This window comes from Dasypus novemcinctus, chromosome 20, assembly GCF_030445035.2.
Source record: "Dasypus novemcinctus isolate mDasNov1 chromosome 20, mDasNov1.1.hap2, whole genome shotgun sequence".
In the NCBI taxonomy this organism is placed as follows: domain Eukaryota; kingdom Metazoa; phylum Chordata; class Mammalia; order Cingulata; family Dasypodidae; genus Dasypus; species Dasypus novemcinctus.
In genome coordinates, this window is record NC_080692.1 from 31,233,303 (window position 1) to 31,247,304 (window position 14,002).

General features: G+C 37.7%; 1 pseudogene; it reads right to left on the reverse strand.

The window, feature by feature from the left end:
* Positions 1-577: 577 nt before the first annotated feature.
* Positions 578-8,143, reverse strand: LOC101431897 (26S proteasome non-ATPase regulatory subunit 4 pseudogene; annotated as a pseudogene).
* Between the last annotated feature and the right edge of the window lie 5,859 nt (positions 8,144-14,002).

A 14,002-nucleotide genomic window follows, 5' to 3' on the forward strand; every position in this document is an offset into this window, starting at 1 on the left:
AACCAAAAGATAGCTAGGGGAACTATACTTATATCAGATAAATAAGTTTTAAGTCAAAAGCAGTTATGAGGGACAAAGAAGTCATTATATACTGATAAAGTGGTCAATTCAATAAGAAGATGTAACAATTATGAATATATATACATTTAAGAGTAGAGCTCTAAAATATACGAAGCAATACTGATAGATTTGAAGGAAGAAATGGACAATTCTACATTAATGTAGGAGACTTTAATAATGAATAGAACATGTAATTAGAAGATCAATAATGAAATATAAGACTTGAATGAGACTCTAAACCAACTAGACCTAACAGACATGTATAGAACATTTCACCCAGCAGCAACAGAATATATAGATTTTTCTCCATTCTCCAGGCTAGGCCATTTATTAGATCACAAAACAAGTCTCAAAAAATTAAAAAAATATTGAAATCATACAATTATCTTCTCTGACCACAATGAAATGAAGCTAGAAATCAATAAGAGAGGGAGAAATGGAATTGATTAATTTATTTTTTTGTTTTTTTTAAAGTTGCCAAGCTTTATTTAGGTTGTAATGGTTACAGATAACATATCTAACCCTGCACCTGCCCCACCCTGTCCTCCTCCTTCTTGTCCTTTTTGCTCTCCTTTGTGACCTGGGTGGCCAGGGAGCCCATGGCATTTCGAATGGCCTCATGGTTGCGATCCACATCTGGAAGGTTCTCTAAGACACTCTTAAGGAACCCAGGATCCTGCATCACATCAAAATCCTCCTCCTCCTTGCCTGGCTCAGATGTGTCCATGGCTGAGTTGGCGTCAATATCCGCTGATTCTGCCTGGCCAAACTCTGCTCCCTGCAGGGACTTCTGCGTGGCATAAGCAATCTGCTCTTCTTCAGTCATACTGCTCAGGTAAGGGAGCCTGGTGCGACCAAACTCCTGCTGGCTGATGGTCATCTTCAGCAGGGCATCATCTGAATCTCTTGCACCTTCAGTCCCAGTTGTAGCAATCCCACCCTCAGCAGCAGAGGCTACAGCTGCACTCCGTGCCTCTCTTCCTGCCGCTGCTGCTGCTCTTCCATGGAAACACAAAGGGCCAAAGCCAGCTTGGGATCAGCACTGGGATCCACTCCGAATTCAAAGTCAGTGGCACCAAGCCCCAGCAAGACACCACTTTCACCAGCCAGAATTGGAGAACTGATGAGGGCATCCGCCAAGCTAGGCCCAGGAGGCACTGTCATCAGATGAGACCCAGTTCCAACTTTGCCATTCAGTATGTTTACAAAGGCCGTCATCTTCTCTTTGTTCACCTCCTCTTCCCCAAAATTGATAATGTCAACATTTACTTTCTCCTTCTTGAGGCATTTGGACAGTTTCACCAGATTCTTCTCATTGTCCTCCACAGGGCTTCCTACAAAGGCAATAATGCACATCTTATGATTTTTGCCTTGTTAGTGCTTCAGAGCCAGATGCCAGTGAAAAAGGTGATCTTGCCCTTGGGTTGGACAGTGTGGAGCTTGGAGAGGATGTGGCCGGTGTCAGGGGTCAGTGTGGTCAGTACTTCACAGTCATTGGCCAGTGTGATAAGGCCCATGTTGTTCTCGGGATTGCTGCCGGTTTTGGAGTGACATTGTTTAATATTTCTTAAACATAATTGTGAAATTCTATTTATTATTGTTTAATTCAATATTAAACAATATATTCTTAAACAAGCAATGGCATAAAGGAGAAATCATCAGAGAAATTAGAAATATCTTGAGGTGAATGAAAATGAAAATACCACATACCAAAAACTTAAGGGATGCTGAGAGATAAATTTATAGCTTTAAATTTCTATATTAAAAAAGAAGAAAAATTCAAATTAGAGACCTAACTTCAAAACTAGGAGAAATAGCAAAAGAAGAGCAAACCAAACCCAAAGCAAGCAGAAGGAAGGCAATAATAAAGATTAGAGTGGATATAAATGAAGGAGTGAATAAAAATACAATAGAGAGAATAAACCAAACCAAAAGTTGGTTCTTTCAAAAGTTCAGTAAAATTAAAAATCCTTTAGCTAGGCTGAAGAAGAAAAATAGAGGACACAAATGACTAAAATTAAAAATGAAATAGGACATTACTACTGACCTCACTGAAATGAAAAGGACTAGAACAGGATTTTATGACCAACCCTATGTAAACAAATAGATGAAATAGAAAAATTCTTAAAGACACACAAACTTTCTACACTGACTCAAGAAGAAATTAAAGATCTTAACAAAGCAAAACTAGTAAAGAGACTGAATCAATAATTAAAAACTTTCCAATAAAGAGGAGCCCAGAAACCAATGACTTCACAGGAGAATTTTCTCAAACTTTCCAAGAAGACTTGATGCCAATCCTGCTCAAACTCTGCCAAAAACAGAACAGGAGTTAGTACTTCCTAATTCATTCTATGAGGACAACATGACCCTCATACCAAATCCAGATAAAAATATCACAAGAAACGAAAATTACAAACCCAATACCTCTTGTGAATATAGATGGAAAAGTCCTCTATAAAATATTAGCAACCTGATTCCAACAGCACATTTCAAGAATTATACAAAATGATCAAGTGGGATTTATCCCATGTATGCTAGCGTGTTTCAACATAACAAATTAATGTAATACACTACGTTAACCAAATTGGGGGGGGGGGGGGAAATGCATGACCATCTCAATGAATGTAGAAAAGGCTTTTGGCAAATTCCAGCACCACTTCTTGATAGGAATAATTTAAAAACTAGAACGAGAAGGAAATTTCCTCAACATGATAAAGGGCATATATGAAAACCCCACAGCTCATATCATACTTAATGGTGAAAGTCTAAAATCATTCCCTCTAAGACAAGGAACAAGACAAGGATGCACACTGTTACTACTGTTCTTCAATTTTGTAAAGGAAGTTCTTGCCAGAGCGTTAAGGAAACAAAGAAATAAAAGGCATCGAAACTGGAAAGGAAGAAGTAAAACTTTCTCTATCGGCAGATGACATCATCCTATATGAAGAAAATACTGAAAAATCTACAACAAATCTCCTAGAACTAATAAATGAAGTCAGCAAAGTGGTAGGGTACAAGATCTTTACCCAAAAGTTAGTGGAGTTTCTATAGACAAGCAATGAACAATTGGAAGGAAAAATTAATAAAAAGAATCCCATTTACAATAGCAACTAAAAGAATTAATTATCTAGGAATAAATCTAGCCAAAGATGTAAAGGACTGTGTACAGAAATCTATAAATCATGGCAGAAAGAAATCAAGAAAACCTAAAAAATAGAAAGATGCTCATGTTCATGGATTAGAAGGCAAAATATTGTTAAAATGTCAATTATACCCAAAGCCATTTATGGATTCAATGTAATCCCAATAAAATTTCAACTACCTTCTTTGCAGAAATGTACACTGCAATCATCAAATATGGAAGAGTAAGAGGACCTGAATAGCAAAATCGATCTTGAAAAAGCAGAATGAAGTTGGAGGACTCACACTTCCCAATCCTAAAACCTATTACAAAGCCACAGTAATCAAAAAACCATGGTACTGTCACAGGACAAACTTATAAACCAGGAGTTCTTAACCTTTTTTCTTCACAGACCTCTTTGCCAGTCAGGTAAAAACCATGGATCCCTTACTAAGTCCACATTATACTGTTATTTAATAGATATAGCATACCCACACCATCACTTCCCCACAAGAACAATGTTTTTTTGAATTTCAATTCAAGCTCATGGACCCCTTGTTAAGAACCCCTGTTACAGACAAATGGAATAAAATTGAAACCTCAGAAATCACCTGTCATATTTAAGACCAACTGATTTTTGACAAGGGGGCAAAAACCACTCAACTGGGAAAGAATAGACTATTCAACAAGTATGGTGGGAAAACCATATTTACAAAAAAAATGAAAGTCAGCCCCCATCTCACACCATATACAAAAATTAACTCAAAATGGAACAACGTCCTATATTTAAGAGCCAGAACTATCAAACTCCTAGAAGAAAACATAGGAAAGCACCTTCAGGAGTTTGCGTTAGGCAGTGGTTTCTTAGACTTCACACCCAAAGCACAAACAACGAAAGTTTAAAACAGATAAATGGGACCTCATAATAAACAAACAAACAAACAAATGAATAAATAAATAACAAGATCATTTTTGTGTCTCAAAGGACTTTACCATGAAAGTAAAACAACCTATATATTGGGAGAAAATATTTGGAAATCACATATCCAACAAAGGTTAAATATACAGAGTACAGTTTTTTAAATTCCTACAACTCAACACCAAAAAGACAAACAACCGAATTAAAATATTGAGCAAAAAGATTTGAATAGACATTTATTGGAAGAAGATATACCAACATCCAGAAAGCATATGGAAAGATCATCAACGTAATTAGCCATCAGGGAAATTGAAATCAAAACCAAAATGAGATACCATTTCACACCCACTAGAATGGTTGCTATTAAAAAATGGAAAATTACAAATGTTGGAGAGGATGCAGAGAAATAGCAACACTCATTCATTGCTAGTGGAGATGTAAAATGGTATAACTGCTGTGAAAGTCAGTTTGGCATTTCCACAGAAAATTAAATATCGAACTATCTTATGAACTGGCAATCCCACTTAAAGGTATATGAAAAGAGTTAAAAGCAAGTACTCAAACAGATATTTACACACCAATTTTCACAGTGGCATTATTCACAAATTGCCAAAAGATGAAAGAAACCAACGTGTCCATCAACAGATGAATGGATAAATAAAATCCGATATATACACATCATGTCGAATGAAGGGCTAGACACAAAAGGACAAATATTGTATGTGCTCACAGATATGAAATAAATAAGCAAACTCAGAGTGAGAATCTATAATATAAATTGCCAGGGGATGGGGAAATAGAAAAAGGAGTTAAGGCTTAAAATGTACAAAGTTTCTATTTGGGACAACAGGAAAGGTCTGGTAATGGATGGTGGAGATGATAGCACAACATTGTGAGTGCAATTAACAGCTGACTGATATATTTGAATGTGGTTAAAAAGGAAAATATTAGATTGTATATATGGTACTAGAATATATATTTTTTAATGCATGGAACTGTACAACACAAACTGTGAACCCTAAATTAAACCATGGATTATAGTTAACACAATTATAAAAATATTCTTTCAATTGTAACTTATGTTTCACATCAATGCAAGATTTTAATAATAGAGTGGTATATGGGAATTCTGTATGTTATGCATGATTGTTCTGTAAACTCACAACTTATCTACTTAAAAACATAGACTACAACTATACAGTCTGGCACTATAGCCACTAGCCACATGTGGTGATTGAGTACATGAATTTGGTTAGTCCAAACTGAGTTGCCCTGTAAATATAAAATACACACTAAATTTCAAATGCTCAATAACAATTTGTATATTGTTTACATGTTGAAATGGCAATATATTGGTTATTTTGGCTAAATAAAAATATAGTTAACATTATTTTCATCTGTAGCTTTTAATTTTTTTAAATGTGCCTTGTAAAAATGATAAAATCATGTACATGGCTCACATTAGGAGGTCAAAAATGGAGGAGAGAAGAACATTTAGAAGAGAGAATGATGGCTGAGAATGGGATGGTAGTGGTACAGGTAGTGAAAAATGGCCAGACTGAGTATATTTTGAAAGACCAGGCAGAAATTGCTGATTGTATTTGGAGTACAAGAGGAAAAAGAAGAGTCAAAATAACCACAAGTTCTTTGACTTAAAAATTGGAAGGATAAAGCTGTTCTTAAATATGGTGAGAAAGACCAAAAACAGAACCCTGGCGAAAAAATGAAAGATCAAGATATCGGCTTTACAACATTAAGTTTGGGTAGTCAAATAGGCAGTTAGATTTAAAAATTTGGAATTCAAAGAAGAAACCCAGACTAGAGATACATATTTGAGAGGCATCAGTATCTACGTGATATTTAAAGTTGTATCAGTGGTTGAGTTCATCAAGGGAACAAGGATAGATTTAAAAAGGGACTTGTTCAAGGACTAGACATATCAAAATTAAAAGGTGAGGGAGAAAAAAAGGAATAACAAAAGAAACCTAGAAGGAACAACAGGTTAGTTCAGAATCAAAATCATGGGAGTATGGTGTCTTGGAAGCCAAATGAAGAAAATGCCACACTTCTAAGGAGTGTCAAATGCTAAGGCTAAGTAAAGTAAGATGAAACCTGAGAATGAATTTAGCAATGTGGAAGAGAATAGTGAACTTAAAGGCCAGTTTGGTGGAGAAAGGCAAGTGATAACTCTACTGGAGCAGACTTAATCAAAATGGGAAAATAGAAATTAAAAACAATTAGTATAGAAAATTTTTCAAGGGTGGATCCTGAACAGGAGATAAAAAAAAATAAGTTGGTTGCTTAAGGAGGAGTGGGGGATAATTTTTTTTTTAAGTAGGAGCATGCCACCATGTCTTCTCTTTGATTTTGGTTAGGATGTTTTGACTAATTGTGTAAAAAAATGATAACGTAGGAAAGAGAGGGGAGACTTACTAAAGTCATATTATGGATCAGGTCAGAGGAGATAGGATCTAGCGGAGAACATGAATACTGCAGGAGTCAGTATGTGAGTAGAGACGGAGGTAAGTAGGTGTGGCGATGGCTGTTTGGGGAAGTTCCCTAAAAATAAATTTTTGAAGTAAAGTTGGAAGCAAGGATATCAATTTCAGAGAGGATGAGGGAAGAGGTGTTGAAGGTTTGGAGATGAAGAAAGTATAAAATATTCATCTACGGGTGTGAGAGTAATGAACTAGGTAAATGTAATATACTTGCCAGCTTCCCTCTCCGTTCCTTTTTAATTCCAGCACAACTCTACCTGGTGTGGTTCTCTGACACACATGTCCTTCCTCTCATCTAACATGCTCTCTGTTAAATGCTTTACTTGACCTTAAGTTTCTGCACAAATACCTCTTCCTTCATAAAGACTTACTTTTTCTACCAGAGGCAGACTTGAACTCTCCATCTCTTCTACTTCAAATGGAGCATACTTCTATTTAGCAATTACTTTATTGTGTTACAAAATTGTTTTGCTTTTATACTTGCTTCTTTAGTTAAAGATAAATTCCTTTCAGGACAGAAGTCCCATAAATTTTTTTTCATTTTTGTTTTATCAGCACCTAGCATTATGCCTGGAACTCAACAGATATTTATTGAAAGCATGCTCATTCTAGATGGCAAAGCAGATGGTGGTGTTTTGTTTTATTTCTTTTTTATTTTTTTAAGATGGTGGTGTTTGAAGAGCAGTTGGATGCACTGGCTGGGAAAATTCTCTCTGATTCTGATTGTTCAATGTTAGGAGAGGAAAGGCTTGTTGCTAATATCTAACTGGATCAATAATAATACGATTAATTTTTTGAACAAATGGGTTACTTACAATTTCTAGGAAACCCTAGAATTCCCCAAAGAAGCAGAATGATGCTTCCACATATCAGACTTGCAACGACCATCATTTTATTTCTTGTACCTGTAGAAAACATGTCAATGTTTATCTTCTACAGAAAACAAACAACAAAAGAACAAAAACTCTGAGTCGTTTTCATCTCATTTCTTGATCTTCTGTATTCTGCTATTCATATCCCAGTAATAAATATACTGGGAATGTAAGAAAGGATAGTGAAGTCTGACTTTTCCATCGAAGCCTCAAAAATGCTTTGGCTTCATTTTTCAGAGCTATTTCTAGAAACTATATTTATACCTATATTATTCATTCATTGGTCCTGTTCCCATAACAGTAAATCATTATTTTCCTCCTGGAAATGCTGCCTTTTCCCATTTGGGGAAGGGGGACGCATGAACCCCTTTTCCACATTTTTGGAGTTCTTAGGAAAATCTGATGGAGAAGGGGTGGTTCACGATTTCTTTGAAGTTTGTGTTTTATTAATGAAGACCACATTATGGAAAATACCCTCCACCCCCACCTCTACCCCCATTCCCCAAAAAACTTAAAGTGCAACCTGAAATCAGGAAGAAAACCTAGGATAATAGCAAAAGGCCAGTTTCTGCCCTGGCCGCAAGTCCTTGTCTTCTCCCTTACCTGTTCTCCTGACGGGCATCTCCGCAGACTGCATCCCTTCCCTGTTCTCAACCCCTCTTCCTTCCATCTCGGACCCTCACGGAGAAGGCTCTTCCGCAGTCACACCAGCTGGGATAAGCCTGGAGATTGAATTCCTTATTATATTTGTCGATCGCACGCTACGGTAACCCGAGGCACCATTTCTCTGCCAGGGCACACAGCAGCAAGACAGAACTGAAAACAAGGACCTGAGTCTCAGCAGCAACCTAGCATCCTCTGCTCAGACCCGCAGACTGGACTTCCGCCAGAAGCCCTCAGGGCATGTCACTTCCTGGTCCTCTGACCTTTAGTGTAGCTGGGACAGCAACGGCAGCCAGGCGTGCACCAAGCTTTATCCTACCCAGTGGTGACGGCTCCGCGGCCGCGATTGGCTGAAGCACAGCGACGACTGACAAGTCAGACTCTGATTGGCTCCTCACCCCTTACCTGCTAACAAGTCGAAGCAAAGAACCTGAGTTCCATATCCTCCACTTTAGGCCCTTTTATATACATATTCTCCCTGAAATCCATATCTGAGACAGTTTTACCACATATGGGATGGTTGGGTTGCCTGTCCTGTAAACTGTGCATGCTCTCCAGTATCACAGGGTGGGTCCCCACACCACCCCTTTAAAAACTGGCTCTATCTTTTTAACCTCTGAATTATAAGTTTACTTATGACCTTCTTAAAGAAATTTGGGGAAAAAAGCCATCCCGCCCCCCTACCCCCCAAGTACTTGAACGAAGTTTGCTACAAACAGGCAGCTCTCACTTTGCACAGTTATTGCGGAAGAGTAAAAATGACCATGCAAACTGAAATCATGCCAAGCTATCTTAATAATCAATGGAGAAAATGATTATCCCCTGACATTTAAACATTTTTGCCAAAATATCATAAACCCTTGGGAGCAGATCTGGCTCAAGCAGTTAAGCTTCTGCCTCCTACATGAGAGGTCCTGGGATTGGTTCCGGTGCTTCCTGAAAAAAGAAAAACAACATGCAAAACAAATGAGAAAAAAAAACAACAAAACAATTCAGGAAAGTCAATGTGGCTCAGTGGTTGAGTGCGGGCTTCCCATGTATGAGGTCTGGGCTTCAACCCCCGACCCTGGTATCTCAAAATAAAAACAAAAAAAGAAACAAAAAAAACTCACTTACTCATGAATATACAGGGAAATTTTTAAAGAAATTAAACCTAACAATTGTTTAGTATGCAGTAATTTTAAAATATTAAAAACATTTAAAATTCGTGGTTTTTTTTTTTTGCTTGTTAAAAAAATTATCAAGATTAATTTGAACAGTGCTTGCCTTCTTGTTGTTGTTGTCTATCTTACAATATGGTGCTGGTATCTTTTCTATGCCTGGTCAAATTTTCACACCCCCCAAACAAACAAATAATAATTTAAAAAATTGGAAAAAAATGTTTTTCCGTGCTCCTGTCTAGGTTTGGAGAGGCTTCCCACATTAGGCAATTTCTTCTCTGTCAGTGGTAGATTAAATCATGTCCTTTACAAAGACATGTTCGAATCTTATCCCCCCAGTCTTGGGGCTGTGGACTCATTTGTGAAAAGAATCTTCGAAGATCCTGTTTAGATAAGGCCAGACTGAATCAGGGTATGGATTCATCCATCTGATGATGGATGATGGAGTCCTTATAAGTTATGGAAATTTGGACATAGTCAGTCAGTCAGTTAGTAGAAACCAGAGAAGGAGAACGAGTTCATCACAAGAGGTAGGATAGGTTATTCTGGTTTGCCTAGGACTTTCCCAGTGTTAGTACCAAAATTCCCACATTCGGAAATCCCTCAGTCCCAACCCAACAGATATGTTTGATAAATAAAAGACAGAATTAAAGCCAAACTGCAAAACTGACCCAAAATAATTTTTTTGCCCAAGGATGCGCTGCAGTTGTAAATAATCATTGTAACTCTCTTCTTTAAGTGCCTACTGCTTTCTTAGTTCCTGATAACTTGGTTTTCTATAATTAGAGACCGTCAGAAACTTTTATGTTTGAGATTATGTCTAAAAGAATGATCATCCCACTCTTGCTTGGGGAATATAAGTCATTTTGACTCAGAGAAGCAGTCTCAATTTATAGCTTATATGCTAAACTATAGATAAGGTATTTCTAGATACGACATTCTACATCTTTCTCAAATTTATTGTTTGCAAAGAAACAGAACTTTCGGCTCACTTTTTAGTCAAGACATGATATTAATTAATTCCTCCATAGTCCTACTTCACTTTGAGATTATCAAAACATTGCATTATTTAAAGTTTATCCAAACTTCACCCTTCCCCCAAATCCAATGATGATTATCATTCCCTGATTGGTGGAATGCCCATGGTTTCTCTGATGTTTTGTCTCTCCCATCACCATGCATCAAGAAACCTGATTTTATTGGACTCTAGGTTTATTCCTGGTGGTCTTAGGCTAATTAAACTGGTACAACAGTCTTCCTTTAATATATTCCTTCACCTCCTCAAGATGGCTTCCTCATCTGTTTGCTCATTGTTGTTGTTGTTTTTTCTCATTGTTTTTGCTCATTGTTTGCAGTCATTGTCTGCTCCTTGTTTTTTTGTTCATTGTTTTTGCTTATTGTCTGCTCTCTGTCTGCTTTTTCTCTAAGAAGCATGGGGAATCCAACCTGGGACCTCCCATATGGGAAGCTGGTGCTCAATTGCTTTAGCCACATCCACTCACAGTCTTCCTTTAAAAAGGAAATTCCAAGGTCCTTAACTTGATAACATAGCAGCTAAATAATACATATCAACAAAAAAAGGTTTGTTTCCCTTGCTGGGTTGGTTTGTTTTTGCTCTTTTGCTCTGCAATCATTATCTTAATTTAGCTCTCCGTTATATATCAAGATGTTTGCTGCAGTTCCTAGCATCACATGTAGACACAACCATTTCCTTCTATGAGTATGTGTTAGTGAGTAGAACACAGTTCCTAGAATCTAACCAGCAGACTTCCTCCAGGTTTCATTTGCCTTGATTGAGCCATAATTTCCTTCTTAAGCCAGTAACTTGTAGAAATACTATAATTAGTTTAGATTAAGCCCAATCAAATAATATGAGATTAGAGCAACCTCTCTTTTATCGATGGGAATATATAGCACTAACCCTACTAATCCCTCCCAAACCCCACCCCCAATAAGTAAGACTACATAAATTGCAGAAGGGAGATTTGGACATGTAACCAGTAATGTCGAATACAGAGCTTAACACCAAAAACTCAAGAAAACAAAAGTTGGAGAGAGGATTATTTACTAGTTACAAGACACAAAAAACACTGTAAACAAATCTCAATGATCCTAAATGATATAGGGAAGGTGTTTCCCATTCAACTTGAACCAAGTGAGAGGAACATCCAAGTGACCACACAGAAGGAATAAGTATGTTTTGCAGGTTTTGAATGGGGTAGTAACTTTTGTCTGGCTCTGACTGGGAAAGTCTAAAGACTCAAGACTGTGGATGGAGTAGCCTGAAGTGGATCAAACTAGAGAGGAATGCAAGGGAATGAATCTACTTCCACCAAAAACAACAAAAGTGCCAGCTTTCAGGACCCAGATGTGTATTCCATTTTGGGATATTGAATTAGGTGATTACAGAAAGCAACCTATCTTAGAGGACAGTCAGACAATGAGACCCCAATAGTGAAGTCAGTAGGACCTGAAATGCTGAGGAGCCAGCTCAAGAGAAATATCTGACAGGAATGAGCTTCAGTCAGGTGAAGTGATTTCTGAAAAACCCACAGAAGCCTCTGTGAGAGGAAGAGTCCACCAACAGCTCACATCTGTGCTTCTTTTCTTCTAGTTCCCTCTCCCCAGGATCAGCCCAAAATAGTAGGTAATAAACAGAGGATTTCATGAAGTTAGGGAAAAAAGAGGAAGCCAACTCCATAGTTCATTAGTTTCCATGGCATTACTTTCAGTATCCTCTCTGAAAGCAGCTCCTTTTAAAGCAAATGAAATGGGGCAATGGATTTAACACATGCTCTATCTCACAAAAGCAGCTAGTTTTTTAGAGCTAAAGAATGCCTTAAGCGGCTGAGTTAAGATTTTATTTTGGTATAATCTGGGAAACAGAACCTTAGAAAATTAGAATGCTGCCTTACAACTTATTGTATATGCCTTAAAGCAGCTGCCAAATAGAGTATAACTCCTCTGTATCCAGGATGCAGTTGCCTGGGAACTGAAGGTGAAAGAATAGCTGCTCTGTACAGTATATGTGGAAGCCCACATAATTAGTTTTGTTTCTTGTTTACCAAACAAAATCTCGTTCTGTCTGGAGATGCCAGTGCTGTAGGTTGTGATATTTCCCAGAGCACATAGTCATGGTTCTGTTAAATTGGAAACTGAGGCAGGCTCCTAGCAATTACATGCTCCTCAATCTCTAAAACAATGGACAGTCATGTTCAAAGTAACTAAGTCAAATACTAAGTAAGATTTGGGTTGTGGCTATGCAATCGGGCAAATAGGACTGTATCTGGAGCCCAAGAAATAACAAATGTATTGCTTGTGCTCCCTGCACAAGAGAATATGTTAGTTTAAAGCTGCAGAAGCTGCATGTAAACAGGACTATATACTATAAATCCTATAAAAATAGAAATGTGGGTCAAATTATGGTAACGAATGTGCTAGAAGAGGGTAAAGGGAACATGAAACAGGTAGTAGGAAAAGAAAGCTATGATCCCAATTTAGATCTCATGAACAGCATACACAGACAGACTATAACAGCAATGTTAAATGGCAATTGAAAACTTCCCCTTTCCTCCTACCCAACTTCTGCTATGATTGAATTGCAGTGGTCTTAGCTAATAGTTTATGTTTCATGTCAGAGTTAGACTGGATTTATATTAACCCATAATGATATTAGTTGACGGGATTTTATATGCCTCCTGTACTTGGTTTTCATCTGGACCAGAACAAGAGTGAATGCTAAGAGCAAAAGAGATGAGCTATAGTGTGTATTTTGGTTGACCTTCCAGATCCACTCGCCACCATTCTACCTCCAACCCAGTGCCCTAGAATGCTGACTTCTGTGTACAATATTTTGAGCACTCTTGTCCTGAAGTTCTAAGAAAGTCTGGGCTAATAGGGAGACTGGGCAGTGCTTCAAAGGTGGAGAATGTTTCCCTTCAGGGCTAGGATATGACAGTGCTGTTTTTCTACCCAAGGCTATACCTCTGGATGTCAGCCTTCTGTACCTACAGCTTTCTCCAGTGAACTGCTCCCACCCTTGTGCCCTCAGGCCCAGTGGTGGCAATGGCCTCCCATAGCAGCTAGCCTCAGGATATATCACCAGTCCCTTGTTGGTCTCTTGTGCTCCTCTCTGCATTTTGCAAATTGTCCCTTACTTTTATTGTTTTATCCTTTTCAAACTCCCCTGGTAATGTGTCCATGTGTATTTCTTTTTGGACCCTGACTGATCCGTTGTGGAGCTCTTTTTTTGTACCAAAGTGTTTCACTGACATTGCTGTCTATGAACAGTTTTGCAATGTGGCCGAAGGTATGTGCCTTAGAACTTTTGTCACTGTGCACCTCCCTTCACCTATCTCTACTTTGTTTCTTTGTTTCCATTAAAATAACCCACAAAAAAATAGGTGATTCTAGTATCAGATGATTTAATTATCCTTTATGTTGATCTTAGAAGACATTTGGCAGTTAAATTTGAAAATTATGTCTCAGTTTCGTGCTGGAATCATGACTGATATAGATTGTAGAGAGCAAACCATTAAATCCAAGATTTAGGCTTACTCATGTGAAATAAATATTTTAGTTAGATTGCTAAGGTGCTGCTCTAAACCAAAGGCTTTTTGTGGAGATTTGGTTACTCAAATATTTTCATCAAATGAAAATATTTTTACACACTGTGAAAAGGACTCCTGCATTTCTTTATTATTTGC